Genomic DNA, 18636 nt, shown 5'->3' on the forward strand with positions numbered 1-18636 from the left:
TTTCTTTTAACAGCTTCAAGGCTATCCATCATTATAAAACAAATCTAAAACTTGTTATAAAAGAATTGAAAAAAGTATCAGTGTTCTCGTTCACACTGCATTCAGCTGTTCGGTGATCCGTAAAATCGGGGTAAATTGGTCAACGTTAAGGATTGGTTATTAAGTCCTAGATACTAAAATTATAGGAAATACTTTGTGTATAAATCAAAGTAAAATGAAAATATTGTTTACATGTCTGATACGGGTAATTTGAGTTTGACAAAATTGTATTGTTCATTTGTCAATATCAACTTTTTAGTCACCATTAGACGTATGAAATTGTTTCAGTTGTGGAATGCATATCTGTTTTATAGGATTCGTCGGTCCTTGGCCTCATTTATACTGGTTTTGCTCGCTGTTAAGATTTCACCATAAGGCCCGTTTCTCAGATTAAATATGTAATACGTAAATTATATTGAGTGTACAACATTATTTTGGGCTTCAATATTCGTCTAACAATTAATCAGAGTTCCATTTTATTTTCATCGTTCATTGGTTAACATTGAGGTTATGAGTTTGTTTACGATGATACGACTATAGAAGGTCCTGGGTCAATTATGTAAAGAATGATGGTCAGATGTACAATTCGTGTGACATGTTTCATTTGACACTATTCTCATTTTCTTGGAGTTTAATACAGTTTGATTATCTGGTTTCATTGATACATTTGTTCATTTGACACATTATATAATCATATTATAACATATCATATACAAGTAATGGTCAAAATAATAATAATTTAAGAAATATGTCAGTTTCTATACCACAAAAAAAAAGACAATTTGAGTCATACCTTAAAAGAAAAATTCAAACAACAATGCATGTGATGAGTGAGACACCTGCTACTATTCCAACAACGAAATCATAGTTTGGACCACATTAAAGTAAAGTAGAAATACATGTACCCATTTTAGTAGATAATTAAGGTTATGTAATGATCATCAATGGCGCAGCATAGTGGTTATTTACTACAAAAAGCAGTATTACTTACAACTACTCAAAGAAATGGAATGTCTGTAATGTAAAACCTAATGTGCGCCTGTCCAAAGTAAGAAACCTCTAGACTTTGTTTGTCTATTGTTTTTGTAAATTTTGATTCAGTAGTATATTTCGGGGTTTAGTGGGTCGTTCATTTCGCTGAACTAGTATACATTATTGGTCAGGGACCATCTCAAGCCCATCTCCGGGTGCAGGATGTTGTCGCTGCGTTGAAGTCTCATTGGTGGCCTTAGGGTGTTTTCTGCTCCTCGGTCGTGACGTTGTCTCTTTGGAATATTTCCCGTTTCCATTCTCTATCCAATAAATAAATGCATCAAGTGCATGTAGCTGTTTTTGAAATTAAATTTGAATTCGTCAGTGCGATTTAGTTGATAGTATCACATGCTCAAGACCATTTTTTAGAATAAATTTGTTATTATTGTTATCGTAATACAAATTGTGTTACATCTTTTAAATTGTTTTTTTTAGAGTTTACATCATGATACACTACACTAGATATTGCATTTACATTTATTTCGATTTAATCGAGGATTTTCTAGTATTCATAAGCTTATTATAGAGTTTGTATTATTCACTAAAATTTCATTTTTATTCAGTTTCCAAATAGATGAATGAAGGAAACCAATATTCATAACATTTATTTGTGCATGCAATTATTTATTTCGTTCTTCTTTATTTAGAATTTGAATTTAATCAAGTCTATTCACCAGTCGCGTTATATAAATAGCATTCGTTTTTCTAAAGTAATCAAACAGTAATACAATAAAAGCAAACAACAAAAGCAAGACAACAAAAATTAACAATATATGCAATATTTAAAGTGGTCGTCCAGGATGAAAGTAGCAAGATTTAGACTGCCACCTGAAAATTCTGCTACCTATAGAACTAAAACATATTGTATTGTTCGAAATGACAAGTGGATAAGACACATATTTTACAACCAGGTAATCTGTAAATCAATAAGTATGGCCATTAATTAATAAACACATCAAATATTTTTTATAGAAAAGAAAAGCGCTTCCTACGCATGAAATTATTAAACGTGTTGTTTTCAATTTTTTATACTAACAAATGATTTAGCAATAACGACATGAAAACAAAAGGAAATGTGTTGAAACGAACCAATGGATTTGAATCGACTGCATCTTTTTTGTAATATAAATAAAAAAAAAATGTACCGATTTGCAGTGTGTAATTTTTAAATGCTCAAATCTAGTCTTGTGTAAATATAACTTTAATGATAAGAAAGTCGTGCGTTTCATATAATTATCAGTGGAATATATAAAAAGGATGTAAAGTACACAATAATGGTAAGTAGTGATTTATAATTTTTATTCCTTCATTAAAATCCATTGAATCGTTATTGATTACATAGCATAACAGTAGTTATCCTCAAGATCATTCGATTATTGCCATTATATAGAAATATTCTTAATCGTATGTATTTTATACAGTTAAGTTTGTCAAGGAAGAAAAAAAAAGTTTAATGCATTTTATATATTTTTTAAAAGATAAACAAATAACATCATTTTCATCAGTACTCAAGGCATCATCACCAAATAAATATTACACCTATATACCACTCAAAGAATAGCTGCAAGGATTATTAGCGTGCAGAGAGTGTGGCACTATCTCGACACCAGGTTTTTGTATCATAGAACAGGCACAAGGAATTGTAGTTGGGTTTATATAGTTTTTGTTCTACCAGATGAAATATATTCAAAAGTAAAAACAAACAAAATACAAAAAAAAAAAGAATCTGTAGAAGTGGTTGGACACACATCATATGAATAGACCGACTTACCGTGAAATTGTGTTGTTGTTTCATCACCTGGAATAATATTGATATCTGTAATAAATAGTTTGCATGTTACAGTGTTTATTTTACTATAAACGCTTAAGTTAATAAATCCCCACCCCTTGAAAAACCTCAAAACTTTACAAAACAAACATGCAATAAAAACATGGAAACAGAAAAATAATAAAAAAAAAAATAAACCCAGTCAACATATTTCTGAATTTCGATGGACAAACTTTAATTAATGGAACCTGCAATGAGATTCTGTACCTTTAAAGCATAGACGAAAATGTTTAACATGTTAAAATGCAATGCATGTCTTCCATTTGGTACATAGTCCTACTATAAAAAAGTAGACTTATTTAAAAATCTGTTTTGATTTTCTACGGAAATATCAAAATAGAACTATATAAAAGTATTTTAATTAGACAATCAGTAAAACTATCAGTTCTTTCGTGATGTTTTGTATATATTGCACTAGCATATAAGGTTGTATTCATTTGACAGTAAAGAAGGAATATTCAAATAAAATTAGATAAAGAATTACATAGCGATGTGATAACTAAGTGATGTATTTGGGTAAGACAAGAGTCCTTGACCAATCTGCTATTTCTGTGAGAAACACGACGTCTTTCACATATGGAGCCGGGTCTGTTAACCCTTCAGGAACATATGAGATCACCCCCAGTTTTAAGTTGGTGCCGTGTTGTTCAGTTGTTTGTTTTAATGTTGTGATTTGTATATTAATGTTTATCTTTTGGTCGTTTTTCGTTTTTTGCCAAGGGGTTGTCAGTTTTTTTTTTCTTTTTTTCAACTTACGAGTTTAAACATCCCTTTGCTATAGGTCGACTCTTTTCTACAATTGCAGTACACATGGAAATTTCACTCTCTACCGATCTTATACGTTAAACAGACTTCAAATTCACGTGATTGTCAAAATACAGTTGTTCAAAAAATATCTAACTTTTGAAATGGCATAAAAATCATGAAAAAAAAATTGTTTTGTAAAGTTCACGTGAATTTCTTGTCATATTCGTGTAAATTTCACATGGACAAAAATTGCATTTGTATTTCAAAGATACTACCTATGTACGGTTTGAAAAAAGAAGTTTCGAATATAATTTGTTGTTCCTGCTTTTTTATATTCAGATATTACATTGATTATTGTTGGCGACAGTAGTTTAACGATGTTAAGATCTCAGAAATCGGTTAAGAAAATACAAAACATGGCAACAACCACAGAGAGTATCGCATGGACTTAAAAAAAAAAAAAAAAGAAAAAAAAAAGAAAGAAACGAAACTGGATTCGGGTGCCTCCACCATGATAGTTTGAGCTACTGTCGATATCACTTGAATAGGTTGATAAACTACCAGACTCGGATTCTACATTACCGCCACCTAAAAGATCTACAGTGAGTTTCTCTTATTATTTAAAACTAAACAGTCATTGGTAGACGTCGGGCAGAACTACGAACCCAAAGATGTTTTTTTTTCTGTTCGGTTTTGCATATTTTGTACATGTTTCTTGCTAATTTAAGGGGACAATTTCTAAAAATATAATCGAATCCTTATCATTTTATTTGCAGAAATTAAAGTTTTTGTGATATTTGATTATTGTCCAGGAGATTGATCTAATTTGATTTAAATTTTGACGAAACGTTGTCTTTAAGGTGGTATTAGTGTTTAACTTCGACATGATCTGTTCAGATGGTATTAATAGGCTGATCAACACAAGGACGTCACATTAATAGGATAATAATAAACATCATCAAACCTATTAAAGGTAAGCCTCATGTAATAGGAATCACGGGTAAAATCTCTGGTCTGTTCACATCAAAGACTTAAAAAAATGTATTTGGTGTTTCTTCGCTAATTTAAAATAAGAAGATGTGATATGATTGCCAAAGAGACAAGTATCCATCAAAGTTCAAAAGAAGTGGATGTAAGCAATTATAGGTACTCGTACGGCCTTCAACAATGAGAAAAACCCATACTGTATAGTTGGCTATAAAAAGCTCCGACATGAAAATATGAAACAATTCAATTGAGAAGACTAACGGCCTTATTTATAACAAAACAATTATACATCCCGCCATTGTGTTATTGTGCTAATTATACATCCCGCCATGTGTTATTGTGCTATGGTCAATTCTGAATTATTGTCTTTCATTTTTGCTTATGTACTTTGTCTTTATGCCAATTTGTGTTTCTTTCTTGAAACAGTTATTTGTTTTTCTAGTGATTAAGATTATATTACAATGTTGACTGCTGTACCCAATTTTTCGACTTTTTTACCTATTATGTCTGTTTGTTACATCACACATTGTTGTAATTATAATGGAATCAATGCGACTATTGGGTGGGAATATAAATGTTTTAGAACTCATGCTTCATATGCCATTATGTATTAGACTTACGGCAGGAATTGACTGTTTATGTAAATGGAAAAGGTATTGTCAAGCTACATTTAAGTTAGAAAAAATGTGTACATGCAAACAAAGTGATATGAAATGATTTCAAATAACCAGCAACATTTATGTATATTAAGGTGTAAGAAAAAGTAATAATCAAAAGAAGTAGTTTGATGTTTTACTTATATAAAAAATGTGGTATGATTGCCAATGCGTTAACTCTCTACCAGAGACAAGATGACGTAGAAAATAGCAACTACAGGTGACACCATACGGCCTTTAACGGCCACATGTTTTTTATCAATTCAACACACATGTACGATACATGTACAAATATATATAAACTTACCACGAAATGCTTCACTTCTGTCCATTTCTGTGGAATGGCCCAGCTCATCATTATAATGGCCCGGTGTATTATTGCCCCCTAAAATGGGTCAAGAGTAACATATTTCAAACCATTTAAAGATGCATTCATAAACATGTTTATTGACTATATTATCAATTATGAATATTCTATTATCATCTGTTCTTTTACACGGGAACATATGAATTAAACTCTATGGATATTTATTGTACGAAACACAGTTATTTCTACTTCTAACGATCTGGTTTCACATTTCGAGGAAATGTGAAACCATGCAAAAGACCTTACAGTGACCTACAGTTGTAAAATTCTATGTCATTCGGTCACTGGTTGAGAGTTGTCCCAATGGCAATCATACCACATGTTCTTTATTTTTTTACTCATATATTTTTCTCAAACGCGACCTATGCATTCATAAATTTAGGGGTAGTTCATTCCGAGGAAATGATGAAACTAAGAGTTCAATGCATTAACTATTTCTATTTATTTTAAGAAATACGCACGACATAATGTAATTTACCAATAATGAATGATAATAATAAAACTTTGAATGGCATTTTTATACTGTATGTTTCGAGTTGATATCATTAAAACAAACCAAAAGCTATATGCCACCTAAAGGCTTTAGTCAATATTCAGTGCCTTATTTCATATACATGTAAGACTCAGATCGACGTCCACCGGGAACCTATGATCGAGGTCCGTTCCTCAAATCATGTGGTGCCATGACTTTACACCAAAACTATTACTGGGAGTCTCCTCTTTTCGATGTCTTATATGATTTGATCATTTGTTCCCACTTTGATTTTTTTTTAATTTTCTCTGAAGAGATCGTTTTGTTTTCGTATAATGCTGTCCAAATATACAAATATTTCTTTTAATGTTTTATACACATCACAATGGCTTATGTAAAGGAACAATAAAGGTTAAAGCTTCTCGTTGTAAAGAATGAACAAATTGAAAAAAAAAAACGAACATGGAAAAATGACAACCGGTCAACCACCGACAGCAGATTCTGCACTTGGACAGAAATATTTTGCGTACATGAAACACGTCGATACACTCAATCTACGTACGATGTCTCATTCCTTTCATATTCATATGAAGAAAGGAGATATGGATATGTGTCAATGAGATAGCAACCCAACGACAAAGATATCCGTACAACCCCGGAATCATACAGTCGGCAACAATAGACAGCTATCTATACAATATATAAAACTCTAAATTGAAATAAGGAAATAAAGAAGTAGGACCAATTTACCAAGAACGTATTCCACGCCAGGGGCATTTTTAATGTCATTTTATCTTATTTCAATGATTAGTATCAAAACTTAATATGTCTATACTTTAAGTATTTAATACTGGTTCTCTGTAACAATTTTTACTCTTATATAGGGAGTGTGGCACGCATGGTCATGGATTTTCTTCAAACTTCACACACTTACCAGTCTTGATGAAATAAACAAAAAATGGCAAAATTTTGGTTGCTAAGCATATCGGTTGCCATAGCAACCGATGACCAGTTTTACCTCTTCTGAATATCTATGATTTTAAGCTGAAAAAGGCTATTTTCAACATAATTTTTCATCATAAATAATTAAGAGAATGAATGTTGTTTTATGATTTTATTAAAAATATGCATTTTATTGATGTAATTTAATAACTGATATTTTCATATTCTATTTCAATCATAATCACATATACCCCCCTTTTTATGTGGTTTGCATTAGGTAAAAAATACCCTTTTGAGGTCATTTTTGAATGCTCACCATAATTGTTTGCGGACACCTGAGTTAAAGTCAACCATGAATTCATAAATATCATAGCCTTATCTTATCAATGATGCTAAAAAGTAATGGGGAAGTATGTCTCAATATTTTGTTACCATGGATACAAAATGCTTAGTTTTCATTTTTTCAGAAATTTTTTTTTTTTGAAAAATTTGAAAAAAAAAATTTAAAACCTAATTCTGCAATCAGAAAAAAAAATAAATATACAATATGTAGAAATTATTGTAATCATCAAAATTTTAGACATATTCATATATAACGGTATTATAGTTTTAACTGTGTTGCTATGGAAACAATTTCATTTTGATACACAAGTTTAAAACAATTTTGAAAAAAGTTTCAGTTAGTTTCTTAAATGTGCACAAAAGTAGGAAAACTAAAACACTTATTAAGTTTCACTGTATACACACATTTGTATATATAAATGATTTTGCTAGTATAGTATTTTTATAATGGTGTTACCACTTGAAGGAAACAAACACAATTTCTCTATTCTGGATAAAAGTGCTGTTTATAAAGAAATTTCAGTCTGTTTTCATGATCATAAAAAATATACAAGAAAAAAAATTACTCAATTTAGAAAAAAATAAATAAAGTCATTTAAAAAATTACATACTCAATTGTACAATATTTGCCATTGAATGTGTTGCCATAGAAACAAGTAGTTCATTTGCAAAAATACGGATAAGTACTAATTTTTACAAATGCGTTTTAATGAACTTCGATACATATAACAATGAATGTATACAGTTTTTGTAAAAATGAAATGATCGATTAGTTATGGTTTGCTTTGTGTCCAGTGTCAAATATCTCATGCATATTTCAGAAGAGAACAAAATCAATAAATTTAATAAGAACATTAATGGTCCAGTGCTAGTCTACTGACCCAAAATTAATTAAAGGCAATAATTTGATACACATCAACACAATAAAAAATAGAACAAAAAGAGTCAGACGTTGGTCCTCTAGGTAAATGATAATTGACCATCTAACCTTGCTTTCTATAAAGGAAAAAATACCTATGTTATGAGCTGTTTATTTTTCTTATTCATTATTAAACTCAATGTTGAAATGGCAAAGCATGTATAGCTATACGTTTTGAATATTATTGTATTATTGGATGATGAGTATCTACATGAAGATCATTTTTGAGGTGAAGTTGAAAAAAATAGACAATTTTAAAAAGGTCCGGCAATATGGGTAGGCTGGGATGAAGGCGGACAATTTGAAATATCACTGGAAATCGGGATCAATTGGACAAGGACAGAAATTTCAATAAGTCATCTTGGGTGCCCCTAAAAGAATTAACACAAGGGCTCTTTAGCAAAAAAAAAGGCGTAACCAACAAGGGCGGGTACTGTCGGCTGTTGACCCGATGGTCCCTGCTATCCATCCAAAACATTTCTTGTTTGCCGTTCTGGCCTGGGAGGAATTTTCGAGATTTTCCAAAAAGATTCGTTTCCCTACGAGGACCCGCGGAAAATCTGTCAGATGGTGGCTGCGGTCTTAAAACGAACAGTTAGGGGGGGGGGGGGGGGTGGAATATACCATCTGGACAATTTTCATATAAGGGGTCCCACTGACTGCCTAAAGTGATGGCCCGCTACATTTTTGCTTCAGTGATTCCATATGTAATCAACCAAATATTTCCAATAAATAAGGAGGGGACGGGCCCTCAGGTCACCTAGATCCGCCTATGGTAGCACTATCTTAACATTTTTATTAGGCATTGGATTATTGAAATTTGAGAAAATAACAATTTATGTATTTTTAGCAGCAAATTAAAAAATATTGACCATAAATTATGATAACTCTTTACCGTGAAAGGGTAACTTTAAAAGAATTATATACATGTACATATAATTTGAATTTCACTGAACATGCTGAAAGCCCATTACAGAAAGATGTTTCTCAAAATTAGTATATTGTCTTTCTTTTAACAAAAAAAAATAAATTTTACTTTGAAACAGAACTCAATGTTTATAACATATAATACATATGACTTTTTGTCTTTGACTTTTTGTCTGTGACTTTCTGTCCTATATTCTGACCGTAATCATGACCAAGAAAAATGACTTTATACCTTGCATCAAATTTATAGAAACACTTAGATTGAACCATTAATTTTATCAAATAAGAAAGTATTAAATGCTTTTCAAACATATTAGCAAACGATAAATGTATTGACTTTCGAGAACATTTGACATACCTCAAGTTAAGTCGTTGAATATGTTTACTTATATTTTATTAAAATATTTAAAACTACCAAGATATCGTGCATGCAGGGGCTCGGGCATACCTAAAGTAGTCCGCGAAATGTTTATTTTTTTTAATGAAAATATTTAAAACTACCAAGATATCCTACACAAGGCTCGGGCATGCCTTAAGTTGTACGTGGAAATAATTATTTACGGTTATGAAAATATTAAAAAACAATTATATTGGATTTATCAACTAACATGAATTTTTGACCTACTTCACACCTTTTGTGTGTTACTTTATATTTGTGATCAAACGTGTCAAATTATAACCGGTAATATACAACAAAATTTACAACACAGTAAAATACAATATACTACTCAATACCATAAAAAGTTTAAATGACCTGGTGCCCGTCTCAGTACCCTTAACTGTTTTTCCCAGTTTTTTTATTATTTGATAAAGACTTTACCATTCAATCTTAATGGTTTGTTTTTATACATGTATAAATTTTAAGCAAATCCTATAAGATATAAATAAGTATTAGGTAGTACAACGATCAGGACACAGTCAACGTTGGTCAGGTCAAGGTTTTTTTTACCCAAAAACATATATTTTCCCCCTTTTTTTTAATGATATAAAATAACACAGAAATTGTCATCGGTTAGGTCATTGCTGTTGTTGGTCAGGTCATTGTCAACGTTAGAAGGGTCACGATTTCGGAATTTATCGGAATTTTTTAATATTTTTTTCTATATTTTTTCATATAGTTATATATTAAATGATCAAATTTTATTATATTTCAAATTTAACATAAATCCTTTAAGAAATAAAAAAGTAATGAGCATTTTCATTTGGTCCTGTCATTGTCAGCGTTTGTCAGGTCACGTTTTATGAAGATTTAAAAGTTTTCTATATTTTTTCTTATATTTATGTATTAAATGGACTAAATTTATAGCAATTCAAATTTGACGAAATTTTTAAGAAATAAAAAAGTTATTAGCATTTTCGTTTTGGTCCAGTCATTAGTGTAACCCGTCAAAGAAAGATAATTCGTATTGTGAGGAATATTGCACAATGTCCATTTTTTAGAAATTAATTTCAGATGTTTCTAGGTAGATTCCCCATATCTTTTTTTGATTTTTGATAAAAACAAGACTGAAATTAATTGTTTTTGTGTTTCTTTTTAATAGATGTAGCCGCATAATTTCACAACACTACACCAAATATTGTATTTTTCCCAAAATTCCCAACTTTCTCCGCTGTTACCTTGGTAACCAACCAATATATATATCGGTTGGCATTATTTTTCTGACTAGGCTAATAGGATATACATATCAGCCAATTTTCAGAAAGATCGGTGACTATGTGTGCCGAAAAAGTTTAAGTGGTTACAGAGAATGAGTATTAAAAACATATATAATTGTGCATTTCTGAACATTTAACCCCAAAAAAACATTTTCAGATTACTCGGGACTGCAATTTAGATATATCATGACCCAGTATTTTTCAAGGAGAACCAAATATCTGTCAGAAGTTAACTATGTATTACATTTTGGAAACAAATTAATTTTTGTTGGTCAGTGATGTCATTCGAAATAGAATTTTAATAAAACATATAAAATTTGCAATATTGTTTTAAAAAGGCATGGAACAGCAATTTTTAGTGCAAAATAACTATTTTATGAATGAAAATCCTTTTTAAGTATATAATTCGGACTATGCAATATATAAAAATCCAATAAGATTCGACAGTTTTCCGATTTTTACCTCATAAGTTCACCATATGCAGGAGAAAAAAGCCCCACAGAAACAATCAGATCTACCATCAAAATTAAAGTTTCCAGATAACGAAAAATATTCAGATATGAAATTTGCAAGTTACAACTTCTGACAAGGATCCTAACATGGGATAGGGAAACATTTTGTTAGCAAAAATAACTGAAATCCCCAGATTATAGCAACAAGACAAGATTTTATGAATTAGAACGCCAATAACAACAACAACAACAACAATAATTCACAGTAAAACAATAGTTTTCCATTAAGAGACATAACAACGAGTGGCGATTTTTCTTTGTTTTTTTTAATTTTTTGTTGTTGTTGTTGAAGAGTATATATAATTTATATAATTTTAAAACGCCATCCTAGCGCCTGTGTGACAACATTTTTGTGCGGACCTTCATTAATATCAGAGACGTACTCAGTAATAAAATATTATTTCTCTTTTACTTGTAGTTGATTTCATCTGGACCTTAACACAAATTTTAATCAGAATCATTCATGCGTAAAATATAGGTCGAAGTGATCAACTTTTTTTAAGGTCCTTTGTTATTATCACAGATGTGCGATCTAAAAGATATCATTCCTCTATGACTTGTAGTTGATGAGATTTTGTATTTTAATGCAAAACTTAACCAGAATTAAATTAGATCGAGGCGACCCATTTTTTTCATGGACATTCGTTACTATTCAAGATGTGCGCACTAATAGTAAATCATTCCTCTTTGACGCACAGTTTGTTCCGATCTAGGCCTTAAAAGGCAAAACTTAGGCCGTTAGTTTTCTCAGTTGAATGTTTCATATTTTTCATGTCGGGGCCTTCTATAGCCGACGATACGGTATGGGTTTTTCTCATTGTTGAAGGCCGTACGGTCGCCTATAATTGCTTACATCCACTTAATTTGAACTATTGGATAGTTGTCTCATTGGCAAACATACCACATCTTCTTATTTTTATATTAACCGTGACTGACGGACAAACAAACGTAGTAAACGCTATATCCACTCCCAAACTCCGTTTTCCGAAGGGATGATAAAGAGATGATAACTATAAATGAAAATGTTAAACTGGGTCTGGAAAAGAGTAAATTTTCCAAATAAAAGTTTATATTTCGATATGAGCATCAACTATAACCAAAACAGATGTTTATCTGAAGTAGTGAAATATGATCGATGCTTTCATATATGATAATTTACCTCTTTGGTAAAGACTGCTGCTCATATTTAGAAGACAAACTGCTTTACGTGCTAAAAAGCTTGCAAAAGTTGGATACAATTGATGTAAAGTTATGTTAAACGCCTACAATGAATTGCTTTAAACTGCATTTTTCATATCTGTTAGTTACTAAATCATGTAAAAATAATTTGAAAATCGAAGACAAATAATGGCTTTATCATGACATATATAAGCTGGCAAGATATGAGACTTAGATCTTATAGACAGCTGACTATTTTATTCAAAATGTATGCCATTTAAACTGAATATCGACTATAAAGTGGCACCTAGTAATAGTTCTTCAGTAGGAAATGAACTCGAGGTATATAGTATACAAACTGTCCTCTTATATTTTATTATTATTAATCATTATTTTACTTACATTATGCAATGCGTATTTCTTATGACGAACAGAACTAGTTAATGCATTAAACTCTTAGTTTCATCATTTCCTCGGAATGAACTACCCCTAAACTTATTAGATTATGTCTGTCCAATTTGCAGACAATAGCAGGCGTTATTTTTTCTCTGATAAATTTTCACTCAAATTGCCTAAATTCCATGACTTTAATAACTGTTTCATTTTGTTTTCAGGCCATTATCAATTATGACTGGATTCGGCAATTTCCGATAAAAATTTACGAAGTTTGCCGAATTTGAACCACCGACATCACTATCATCAATCATTATCATCACTATGACTGATCATCACCTTCATCAACAATACACATATAATGTTGTGACCACTGCATATAATGTTCCGACAACTGCATATAATGCTATCACGACTGCATATAATGTTGTGACCACTGCATATAATGTTCCGACAACTGCATATAATGCTATCACGACTGCATATAATGTTGTGACCACTACATATATTTTTTTAATCACTGCATATAATGTTGTCACGACTGCATATAATGTTATGACCACTGCATGCATATAATGTTGCAACCATTGCATATAATGTTGTGACCACTGCATATAATGCTGTCACGACTGCATATAATGCTGTGACCATTGCATATAATGATGATCATCAACATAAGGCAGACAATGCGTTCCATAATTTAAAGATGCATTTAGGAACATGTTTATTGACTATATTATCAATTATAAATATTCTATTATCATCTGTTCTTTTACACAGGAACATATGAATCAAACTCTATGGATATTTATTGTACAAACACAGTTATTTCTACTTCTCTAACGATCTGGTTTCACATTCCGAGGAAAATGTGAAACTATGCAAAAGACCATACAGTGACCTACAGTTATAAACTTCTATGTCATTCGGTGGAGAGTTGTCCCATTGGCAATCACACCACATGTTCTGATTTTTTTTACTCATACACTTTTTTCATGCATTCATGTTGGTGAGATTTTTTTTTCTATTTAACATGTCTACTGTTAGTACACACACCGTACATAGTTGTAACAGATGTGAGACGACGACATAAAAGTCATAGGAACAATATTTGATGTAATACATACGTGAATGACACCAAAACACACACATTATTTTTGACTGTCGGCATATTTTAAGCATAAAATAAGATTAACATACCATAAGATCCGGGTCTACTTTCCTCATCGGATGTTTTATTTAATCCTGCAATAATACAATATGTCAAGCTCTAAATAAGTCCAAATAAAATAACAGTTTTTTTTTAAAACATTACACTGAAAATTTCAGAGAATAAATTCTTCAAATAATAAAAAAACCTTTTTCTTAATTCTGCAAAACATGGTTCTTGTATTAATTGACACTGGGTTTTCAATTGCAAGTATTCTTAGATTTGTGTTTTGCGTCTGTTAATTATTTGTCTTTTAGTGTTGTGCTTAGTACTTGTTTAAACATTGAAGCCCTTTCAAACTGATTCTTACTGTTTGCACGTATTATGTGCTGTAAAACCACTTTCCGCGGTTAAGAGTGTGGAGCACACAGAAACATGTAAACAAATATGTATGTATCTATCCCCATTCAAGGGCCTGTTATCCATTGGTTAACGTTGGTTGTTGTCTCCATAATTAGTGTTCATTTATTTTTTAGCATAAGCCACGCCGGTAGTTTAATGACCATGAATTTTCTAGTTATATTTACGGTATGGGTGTAGCTTCTTGTTGAAAGACATACAGTGATCCTTAGTTGTGTACATCCCAGTAGTTTTTTGGTCTCTGGTGGACAGTTGTCTCATTTGCAGTCATACCACATTTCCTTTTGTAATATTCAATTTTTTCACAAAGCCTAACAAGATTTTGTATCATAGAACAGGCACAAGGAATTGTAGTTGTGTTTAGATAGTTTTTATTCTACCAGATGAAATATGTTCAAAAGTAAAAACAAAAAAATTCTAAAAATAAGAAATCTGTAAAATTGGTTGGACACACATGACATGAATAAATTGAATTACCGTGAAATTGCGTTGTTGTTTCATCACCTGGCATAAAATTGTCATCTGTAATAAATAGTTTGCATGTCACAGTGTATATCTTTTACTATATATGCTATAGTTAATAAATTCCACCTATTAAAAAACCTCCAAACGTTTTAAAACAAACAAACAAACAAGCAATGAAAACATGGAAACAGAAACAAAAAATAAGTCATACTCTCTACCAGAGAGAAGATTACTTAAAAATAGCAACTATAGGTGACACCATACGGCCTTCAACGGCCTCATGTCTGTTATCAATTCAAAACACACATATACGATACATGTACACATATATCTATATAAACTTACCACGAGATGTTGTACTCCCGTCGATTTCTGAGGAATGGCCAAGCTCATCCTAATGATAGCCCGGTGTATTAATGCCCCCCAAAATGGGTCACGAATTACATATTTCAAACAATTTAAAGATGCATTTATTTACATGTTTATTGATTATATTATTAATTATGAATATTCTATTATCATCTGTTCTTTTACCCGGACACATTTGAACAAAATTCTATGGATATCTATTGTACCAAACACAGTTATCTCTTCTTCTCTAACGATCTGGTTTCACATTCCGAGGAAAATGTGAAACTATGGAAAACTTTGAACGAAAATCAAATGCATGATATAAACCTAATAATTGATATATTATATTTCAACTCAGGTTTATTACATTACCATAAAGTATAATTGCACTACTTAGAAACCATATCAGGAGTTATAAAGCTACAAATAGTCTAAAGTGACCATCAAATTGTACAACACATGTATTTCGTGTTTTTTCTTTATGTACCATGAGGTGCAGTCATCGATATTTGAAGGAATAAAGGAAATTTGTGCGCTTTCGCACTTTTGAATTATTTTTATTAACTACGATCATTTCTGAAACACATTTATTTAACATTGTTACTTTAAACATTTTGACCCTGCTTTTCAAATAAACATCTGTGTTTAAACTGTGTGCTCAAGTTTTAGGACATACTATCTTAATAGGGAAAAGTTGATGATGTTTGTGCGAACTTAAACTTGTTTAACCAAACCACAGTTGTTCGTAGTTGATTAAAAAAGTGAGCATTTGAAGAACAATTTTGACAACGCAATATGTAAGCAGCTAACCTCATACACGGATCAATGGTTGTCTGGAAATTTAATTTTAGCTTCGATCCCATCAAATAATTGATATTAAAAACCCAATTTTTGATATTTTCTATTATCTCACCATGTATAAACTCGGGATGATTGAACACAACAACTGCTCGTTGGTCCCCTTGCATGTATGTTTCTTTATTTATTATGTTTAAGGATTGTTACCTCGTCGATGTATAATGCACGTCACATTATATGTATACCAAATACACAGAATGAAAGGGACTGCGCATTTCTTATGTGATATTCCATAGCTTTTTAGAATAGTATTTTTCGTTAACAGTTAAGTCACTGTACATATAAAATATTTCTCGCAGCTGTCTTTCTTTGACCTAGTTATCATTTGTGATTCCCTTATCCTCCCCGTGTCCTTTGTCTTCCAACATTATTCTTTAATAAGACGTTTTACCCTTAACACGCTAAAACAGTGACTGCTTGATATACTGAATGTCATTTTGTATAAACAAAAATTCGCCGAAATCTTGTTCAATTTTGCAGTGACTGCAATCTTATAATATCAATAAGAAAACTTGTAAATGTTAAATATCTTACCTTTACAATGAAAAAAGAATATTGAAATGCGTGTACTTATTCAAAAATGGAATAAATGACACTGTGCACCCAGGAAATCCATTACAGAAAACCGATTTTTTATTGAATAACAGACTTGTTGAAGATATTCGATATTGACATCGTTCTTGTCCGTCGTACCAAGCTCGCTTGATATGTAAACTTTTATTTTCAGGACATTTAAGTTGGTAGTAGTGGTTGCGTTCTATGGAAATACATATTTTTCCTAAAAAAGTAAACTTTGCTATTTTATATTTGTTCAAGTAAATATATTATTTATTTGTATCACGACTAGAGCCATTAATGGAGCAGAAACTGCCACCCATTCCGCAGAATCTGGGTTTACCAGGTAAGTAATAATAGGGTTCATTTTGACAGGTATTTTCTGTGACTATGGACTGGTGTGTGTAGTTTAGATTTGTTTTGGTCGTGGCATCGACTGCTTTTAGTGAATGTTCTGTTTTCTGAAATTTGTGGAAACTAATATCATAATAAACGTTCATTTCAAAAGAAAAAAAATATAAAAATTATATCGATAATTAGTATGTTTCTCTTTATCTAAATCACAAACTTCCGGAGCACCTTGGTCTACCACGGAAGTAAAATAGGATTAATGTTGTAGAGTCTTTAGATTTCTGTGATTAAATACTGTTGTGTGTATTTTCGATTTGCTTTGGTCATGGCATTGACTGCTTTTCATGATTTTTTTAATCTTGAAAACATATATCACAATAGAATTTCCTTAAAAGAGAAGAAACTATATATAAAATTTGTCAATTTCTCTTAATCATGATTAAAACTAAATTCGCCAGTAAATTCATTTTTGTATACGTTTGACATAGATTTATATCAATGGATTAATAAAGCAGTGTTTTATTTCAAATGAAGCTTAAATCAACTGACTGTTTTTATATTGTAAGCTATTTCAGGTATAAAAATTGAAGGCATGATACCCTAATTGTTGCCTTAGAATTAGAAAATTGAACAAAAAGTAGTATAATGGTTTCAATAACACCCGTCATGTTTATATTTGGTTAAATATTAAGGAATGGTTAACCTGTATCACAATCACATGGTTCGTTCCTTCATACTTCAATTGGTGATAAAATAAAAAGGATCAGCTATTAAAAAATACAAAGAGTGAAGGACGACAGTATTTTCTGTACTTACTGCGTGTATTCAGAAACAGATATGTTTAATCTAAAATATTGTTTATTACTCTTTCTATTATATTTCTATTTGATTTTTTTGGGTCTATTTACCTTTTGTTAATCCTGTTATCCTACTGACTGAGAATACAAATTTGGGTAAGGGAATATGAAAAAACGCTTCATATTCATTTATCTATTCAAAGTCAGGATCCTAGTCAATGGGTGACGTTTGGCATATTTTATTTGTTTTGATATTTGAAGGGTTTTGGGTTAATGGCAAATCATCGAAAGTCTTTTTTAAATTTATAAACTTTATGTATAGACTAGGGAAAATCAAGATTTGGGTATATATATGTCCACTGTTGAAGACTGAACGATGTCATTTGGATGTCATTGGATTGTCATTGTCGTTGGGTTGATCTCTAATTAGCATTTATCGAATACCTTTTTTAAATAGAGAGGCTGAAGATACCAAAGGGACATCCAAACTCATACATATACATTGTATGGGAAAGATTCATAAGTATTAAACCGTGAAAAATATATATAACCGATTTCTTATTCCCAATGAACATACCATTGAAGGATTAAATGCCTATACCTTTCGAAAATAACCTTCTTTAAATACAAAAGTGATCGCAAGTAACAAAAGACATGATTGTGTTTTCGATCGAAATTTGATATTTTACACGAAAGTTTCAAAAATGTATTA

The 18636-nt window shown here is 31.1% G+C and overlaps 1 long non-coding RNA gene across 1 annotated transcript; it reads right to left on the reverse strand.

Moving 5' to 3' along the window:
• Positions 1-5594: 5594 nt before the first annotated feature.
• Positions 5595-15062, reverse strand: LOC127722023 (uncharacterized). Its single transcript, XR_007991607.1, has 3 exons — positions 15025-15062; positions 14178-14222; positions 5595-5674 (listed from the first exon to the last, which is right to left on the reverse strand). It is a non-coding gene; the product is annotated as an uncharacterized LOC127722023 (long non-coding RNA).
• Between the last annotated feature and the right edge of the window lie 3574 nt (positions 15063-18636).

Source organism: Mytilus californianus, unplaced genomic scaffold (genome assembly GCF_021869535.1).
Source record: "Mytilus californianus isolate M0D057914Y unplaced genomic scaffold, xbMytCali1.0.p SCAF_12, whole genome shotgun sequence".
NCBI lineage: Eukaryota > Metazoa > Mollusca > Bivalvia > Mytilida > Mytilidae > Mytilus > Mytilus californianus.